The following is a 6,631-nucleotide window of genomic DNA, read 5'->3' as shown; positions in this document are numbered from 1 at the left end:
GGCAACCTGAATATTGCTCTCTTCTAATTTGTTGGACCGTGGCTCCATGTGGAATTGTTTTCTGTGGTCATCCGCCCCAGGCATGCATGTCTGTAACACCCTCTTCAGACCTAACAACATGAGCACCTTCCATTCAAGCATGGTCCACTTGAGGCCTTCGCTCTTTGTGAAGTAATCCTCCCGTCTGGTACTGTCCAATGTAAAGTCTGAAGGTGCTTATCCTCCAGCGAACTAATTTTAGCCAGGAGATAATTTGTTGGAGAACACTGTCCAGGTTTTATGTATGGCTGGTATCTGCTCAGACATGCCTCAGTCGATTTAGGCATTTAAATGAGAGGATTAACACAAGGCAAACATAAATTTACAAAATGTAACTATAAGTATGAATGGCATGTTGTAATGCTGAAGAAAGATACCAAAGAGCATGCATGACTGTAAAGTCCTTAAAGAATTGCACCAAATTACTTTTAATCATCTTTGTGTGGCATTTTAAGTACCGTGCATATGCTGTTTATTCTCATTTTTAAATTCAGAGCTGCAATTTTTTTCTCGTTGCTTTGTTATTAGACCTATTCATGATGCACCTGGCATATCTGACCTCACAGGAAGTACTTGGATGTTTACAGGAAGTGCTTTGAATGCCATGCACACTGCCAGTCAGCTACCGCTTCCACGTGCCGATGCCGTTCATCATCCGAAACCCTTCCTGATTTAACGATTTATTAATAGTGAAGAATGTCTATCCTTCCAGTTAAACTGAATTCAATCTGGGTCATAGAAAACAAAGCTGATGCCCACTCAAGTTTAGTGATATCTATCAATATCGAAAAATCAGCAGGTGTTTTTCCATCCAAAGCTATAAACGGCAACTTATGACATGAAATGTTTACCTTATGATTTGCCTGCATTCTTGATTAATGTTCTTCCTGTTTGTTATCCGCCTCTTAATTGTATCTTTGTTTAGTCCAGGCATCAAACACAGTACCTGAATAAATGCGGGCGGATGTTTGTTAATGTTGTTGAGGGATCTGCTGTTTTAAAAAAAGTCAGGCTACTGAAGCATTATACAGAGAGTACTGTTTTCCAGGCCTTTAAAAACTGAAAAGCCTATAACTACTTAATGTTCTGTGATGTTTAGCTAGTTTTGGCAGTGAAGCATTATTAGTGAAATATTCAAATATACACACATTCCCAATATCAAACACCAGGTCAGTGGATTAAACTTTCATCCCATAATCACATCTACCCAGCCATGGCTATTCAATAGAAACAAACCATGCAGTTTCTACCATTCTCATACTTTTAATCCAGTAATTTCTTTACTAATGTGCAATTTGTTTTTGTTTTTTTTCTGGAGCTGTGAGTTGCTTTAATGGAAATTTATTGCAGAGGATTTGTGGCTATGCAGACAGTTGTTAATTTCTAGCTCATTATTTACCCTGGACCAGCCAATTATCTCCAGTGAACACTGGCTCCACTGTTGCGTGACTCAGCAGCAGCTGTCTCCATAATCCAGGTTATCCGGCCCATCAGTGAGAGCGTGCTAACATGCCTAACATAGGATGACAGTTTAGGGTCACTGTCATTTCAGTAGACCAGCTTTCAAATGATTTTCACTTCATAGTCATTGCAAGGAACCCCAAAATCTATTTTTCACCTTTGCATGTACACTGAGTTGCATTCTGTTGGTCTGTACAATTGTATTTTAATAGTACAGTCAACATTTTATTCGATTTTTTTTCACCTTTGCAACATTTGATCAGTATTTTTTTTATCTTATTTTGACCTTTGCATGATCAATATGTTGATCTGCTCTGTTTAATTCATAGAACAGTGCTGATCTATATATATATATATATATATTTATATATTTTATTGGTCTTGTACAGACAGTAAATATTGTCATTAAAGGCATGTTTCTGTAAAACCCTATTGTCTTTGTGCATAATCAATGAGCTGTCTTGTTTTTAAACAGAGATGTCTTTATAAAGTCTGAAGCCCACATACTCTTTGTCATAGGTTTACTCCAGAAACCTTAAAAAAACAAACTCACAAGAGCTTTGACTTTACAGCCAGCATCTAATCAGAGATGTGCATCTCTGGGATAGTTTCACAGGTGCCAGATAATGCCTGCGCTGATTTTGAAGTCACCCGGCTGTCTGTGTCTCAAAGGCTCTGATGAATACATCTCTGGGATCCATTATAGCTGTGTGCTTAGAGTTTTGTGTGCACTGGAGATACATGCCAACTTTTCTCATGGTTCTTTGGACTTCTAATGGTGCTGTTGTTTTTCTTTATGCGCTGCTTTCCAGATCCTTCCTTCCTTTAGTAGTGTTTTTTCCTCTCTGCTTTCTCTCCTGTCTCTGTCATGTAAAAAAAAATGATCTAAAAGAAGAGATATGCTGTTCATCTTGATCCAGAGTTCATTTATTGTAGCAGTAAGATGAAAAGAAGTCAAAACAAATTGAAAGGTCATAGAAAAAGCCATAGCAGAGCGTGTTCCCTTTTCCTCCCCGATGATATTCTGCTTATCGGACTTGCAATCAGTTCACACCGTCGCACGCAGTTTAGAAACGGTTGGCTTGATTTTAATGGATGCTGGTTGTAAGTTCTCGGAGTTAGAAAGTAGAGTGTCAGGCTGGCTGTGGATCAGAGTCTGTGGAACTGATGCAAGTTGAAAGATAAGAGACTGCTTTCGGGAAGAGCGGTAGCAGCACACGGGCCTTAAGTGTTCCTGAACAGGACTTTGAAGTTGGACAATGCCCACTCCTCCATCATCTCTAATGATCTTCATCTTCATGAATGATCTGCAAATGACCACGCTATCCTTTCTCGAAAATTTCTCCTGTTTACAGTTTCCACTGCCAGGCTAATCTTAGATCCCATTAATGTGCGATAACCGATATTCCAGGTGTTGCACACTTCATGTTTAGTCTGGAACGTGTCCGAAAATGTGAGGTTACAATTTGTGGACATGAAAAACAGCAACTGTTGCACAGGAATCGTGGAACGACAAAAGAAAACTATGCAAAGCGGAGTGTTATAGCACGTTTAAGATTTTCGTATTCCAGACTTTTTTCCTGTCCTCATTAGTGATCTGCGTTCTTAATTTCATCATTAGCATCAGTTAAACGTCTGCCGTTCTCTCCTCTGTGTATTGCTGCGGCAGTCTGCCAGCACCAGGGACTTTTGCAGGAAAATTGCAGTCATTTTCATGAAGAGGTCATTATTTGCTCAGATGCAATCAGGCCAAGGTGAATAAAAGACAAGGCGAGGAGTCAATAAAGAAACGGATGTATTTAGTGCAGTTACGGGGTCATCTGCCGTAAAAGCAGCAGTGTGTTTTTACCCTACATTCACCGTGGCCACGCTGATGGATTGCTGTTTCACTCTATGCCCTCAAAGTCATTGTCAGAAGCTCAGTCTGTTATTTTCTGGAGGTGACACACAATTTCAGAATTAAAGCGAAAAAATGAAGTGTGGAAATGCGGTGGATTCCCGCGTTTTGGCTTTGAGAAAATAAGGAAATAAGAAGCCTCCATAAAACCTATGGTTGAGTGGCAGTGTTTTGAACCCGGTCTTTGTTTCTTACCTCTGTGAAATTCATCTTTGATGGGCTGTCACCTTCCCTGTTATGAATTCTCTTTGCTTTGTCTGTGTAGAATAACTTAACAATTCACACTTCGCCATGTAGCGTTGCCTTAGTGCGCAAAGCCGTAAATACAAATAATTTTGTGTCATGCATAAAGTCAGAAGCAATAGTTCTCGAGGTGCAGCTGTGGTTTGTTATCAGCTAAAATGGGCAAAAAAAAGGCTAATGACCCGTACTGCTTAATGACCAGCTTGGAGGCCGGCGAATCCATATCATAAATCCTTCCTGTGGGTCGTGCCTCAGTTCCCACCTGTAAGGGGCGGGGGTGGGGGGTGCAAGTTCGGGTCATTTTTCAACATGATCAGGGACTCATTAGCAGCTGTTTTGTTTTACGCTCATAGAAATGGAGAACGTATGAAATCTTTTTCATATCGTACAGAGTTCTTATTAGCAAGGTCATTCAAGGAACCTTAAGTGGTGGTTTTTATGCGACAAAACTTGAAAATTTGCAAGAATTTTCATATCATATCCCCGGTGTCCCATTTCTGTGTTTAGCTAACATTTAACATCTCGTGTGGAAATTCGAAGTTGTATTTGTGAACTTTTTGTGAGAGTTGGGGACAAAGATAAAGGTTAAAATAAAAGAAGGAAAGGGGGGAGTTAGAAAGAAACGGTGAAAGGAACAGGACCTAGCGGTGGATGTGTTGTCCTTTGTGCGTTTGGCATGTTGGCAGCACTTGATAAATGGACCGTTCTGGAGGAATCCATTCACCCTTCACAATGCCACTGACCCTTCTCTGTTACGTAGCAACTAGACCTTCAGTGAGGGAATCAGTATAGTCCACATAGCACAGATTTAGAGGAATATATTTAAAACTCTTCTTATGTCTTTTGACATGCATTTGTGTGTGTACTGTATATAGGATATTTTTTGTTTGCTATTTCCAAAACTTTTATGTATTCCTCTTTGTCGTGCTCAGGTTCATCTCACTCTCTTTTTTTTTGTATTTTGACTGATACCTGTGATTTTAAAAGGGTGAGACTGAAATGGTTTGCTTCACATTGCACAGATTTTTCAATTTCACACTAGTCAGCACACAGTGTAAGCTGCTGACCAGCATTTCAAAAGAGTACTGAGAAATCTTTCATCTGTCTCATGTGGTAATTTAGCTGCTCAGACACTTTTTCTTATCTGTTATCTGTGATTTTCTATCTTCAGTACTTTTTCACAGCTGTTTTACCACAGGCTCTCGAAGGATCTGCAGCTAAAATGAACAATTTTATGATTACACTCATTTTAAAAATAGCATGAAATGGCTTTTCAACTGCATTTAACCTTCATAATGTGATGGATTGAGATTGTGTGTGTGTACAGTATGTAGTACAGTATATAGATCCATAATTGGTACATATTTGTTCTTAATATTGTAATTTATTGTAATTATTTAAAATAGTCCTACATTCATAGCAGAAAGTAACTGATTTCAGATGTGGAAAATATTAAATTTTAATAAGATCATGGAAGGTTATGGACATTTCCTACACTTTCATAATTTCACATTCACTAATGAATTGTGTATGATTAGACAGGCACATTCATGAAGAATTTCAATCAAGAAATTCAGTTTTGGTGTAAAGTTGACTTTCAGATTTGAGTCTAGCATTGTTTAGGTCTTTCTAGTTCATGAAGTGTGGGAACCTGAATTCATAGTTCGCGTCTGAGATACATATTTTGTGACCCAAATTATGAATTCAGATCCCCACACCCACTTTGTACTGTGATTGTTAGTACTGATGTAATGGAACGCCTAAGATCCCTCAGATTAATCACACATGGACACTCATTTGCAAGGGTGTGACTTATTTAATGTGTGTGTGTAAATATTTAAGTTGGTGCTCATAGTGTCCACTAATCGTTCTCCGTCGGATTAGACCATGCCTCATTCTGTCCGGGCCAAGATGACATGTGCTTCTCTGATTCAAAATATTGCAGAGGAGGCGCTCAGCCATCAGTCCACTTGATTGTAATGCACATGTTTGTCCACTCATAGCCTGCAAATGAACTTCGATGTTTGGTTTAGTCCGGATCAATCAACTTTTCCTAACTGTCCCAGTCTGCCATAGAAGGTTTGTGCACAGGGACAGAAATTTCAGTGAGGGATGTGCACTGAATGAATCATTATGTCAGTCAGTTCTGGCTGATTGATTGTGTCCTTAGGCTTTCCTGAGGCGCTTTGTGCCTGAACACCAAGCCTACCGACAGCCAGACCTGACCCAGAAGAGAGCGAAGCATGCCATTACAGAGCACACTGTGCCCTATCCAGTACAGGACAGTGGTTAATGCTGAGGGGTTCAAAAATGGGAGCACATTCCCAACTCGGATCATCACATTAAGAGCTGCCAAAAAAGTCTGAGCCAACGGGGGGTAATAACAGCGTATCATCATTTTGGCCTGACTGCGAGTGCCAAATATGTCATGTAAAGCTTCTCAGATCTCAGCAATTAGAGAGTGGCTGAAACAGCTTTTTAATGTGAGCGGCCGGTAAAAGACACTCACAGCATAAGAGTGGAGCTGTCTATCTGTTAGGTGCAGGAGATCATCTCACTTCCAAAACAGCAGTTTGGGCTTAAGTAAAATGACACCTTTAGCAACTTTAAGGAATGCAAGTTGCCTAAAATCTTTTTTTAGTAAAGTGTTGTGCACCTTTTTTCTTTCGCATTACAATGCAAGGCCACTGGGTTTCTGAGTCTGGTGTGGAAGAGCTTGGCTGGTCCTCACAAAGCCCAGACCTCAACCTCAACACCTTAGGAATGAAAAGAACCAACGACTGTGAGCCAGGCCTCATTACCCAACATTACTGGTTAGCCTCACTGATGCTCTTGGGTCTGAATGTGAGTAAATCCTTGAAGCCATTAACAACATCTAGTTGAAAACCTTCCCTGAAGAGTGAGGGCTTTTATAGAAGCAAGGGCTCCTTGATGAGTGTTTCAGGTACCCTTCGTTGGACTGTCAAAAGTGATTTTTATTCAGTTGTACAT

Source organism: Carassius gibelio, chromosome B14 (genome assembly GCF_023724105.1).
Source record: "Carassius gibelio isolate Cgi1373 ecotype wild population from Czech Republic chromosome B14, carGib1.2-hapl.c, whole genome shotgun sequence".
Classification (NCBI taxonomy): Eukaryota; Metazoa; Chordata; class Actinopteri; order Cypriniformes; family Cyprinidae; genus Carassius; species Carassius gibelio.
Note: the sequence above shows the minus strand (reverse complement) of the source record.